The following is a 1,328-nucleotide window of genomic DNA, read 5'->3' on the forward strand; positions in this document are numbered from 1 at the left end:
ATGGCTCAATAGGCTAATCCTCCGCCTGCGGCACCGGCACAACAGGTTCTAGTCCCAGTCGGGGCTCCAGATTCTGTCCCGGTTGCCCCTCTTCCAGTCCAGCTCTCTGCTGTGGCCCGGGAGTGCAATGGAGGATGGCCCAAGTCCTTGGGCCTACACCCACATGGGAGACCAGGAGAAGCACCTGGCTCCTGGCTTCAGATCAGCGCAGTGCACCGGCGGCAGTGGCCATTAGAGGGTGAGCCAATGGTAAAAGGAAGACCTTTCTCTCTGTCTCTCTCTCTCTCACTGTCCACTCTGCCTATTTTTTAAAAAAATCTTTTCTAATGCTCAATAATCCCATTGTTGAAAGACTTCATGCACACAAGTAGATGAAAAAAATTCTTTTTTGGGAGGTAAGTGGGGACAGTGCCTTTTTTTTTTTTTAATTTATTTATTTGAGAGGCACAGTTACAAACAGAGAGAAGGAAAGAGAGGTCTTCCATCCGCTGGTTCTCTCCCCAGCAATGGCTGGAGCTGGGCTGATCCAAAGCCAGGAAACAGGAGCTTCTTCTGGGTCTACCACATGGGTGCAGAGGCCCAAGCATTTGGGCCATCTTCCTCTGCTTTCACAGGCTATGAGCAGAGAGCTGGATCAGAAGAGGAGCAGCTGGGATGTGAACTTGGTGCCCATTTGAGATGCTGGTGCTGCAGCAGAAGTTCAACCTACTACACCACAGCACCAGCCCAAAAAAATTCAAAATCATTTTTCAATTATTCAAAAAGTGTTAACAGTTGAAGTTATATATTTAAAATTCTTTCCTTTTTTTCATTGGTAAATGCAATCTTAAAATTTCTTGTGTGGCCAGCGCCGTGGCTCAATAGGCTAATCCTCCGCCTTGCGGCGCCGGCACACCGGGTTCTAGTCCCAGTCGGGGTGCCGGATTCTGTCCCGGTTGCTCCTCTTCCAGGCCAGCTCTCTGCTATGGCCCGGGAGTGCAGTGGAGGATGGCCCAAGTCCTTGGGATTAGCTTATTGAGCCGCGGCGCCGGCCTAATCAGCTTTTCAGCAAAGATGGTCTAATGGAGTGATTCTATCAAATTCTAAGGGACTTAAGCATCTCTGATTATCCTGGGCATTTTTCACCTATCTGATGGACTAGCAATAACAATGAAAAACATGGCTAATATTTATTATCCCTTTTCTTGAGAGTAGTAACAAACATCTATTATGCTCCCTCACTTTCAGATGAGGAACTGGGCTGAGGAAGTCATGTTAATGATCCAGGCTAGCAAGTGGCAGAGCTGCAGTTCCATCCCCTGCACTGGCTTGAGATCCCATACTCTGTT

Source organism: Oryctolagus cuniculus, chromosome 13, assembly GCF_964237555.1.
Source record: "Oryctolagus cuniculus chromosome 13, mOryCun1.1, whole genome shotgun sequence".
NCBI classification, from domain to species: domain Eukaryota; kingdom Metazoa; phylum Chordata; class Mammalia; order Lagomorpha; family Leporidae; genus Oryctolagus; species Oryctolagus cuniculus.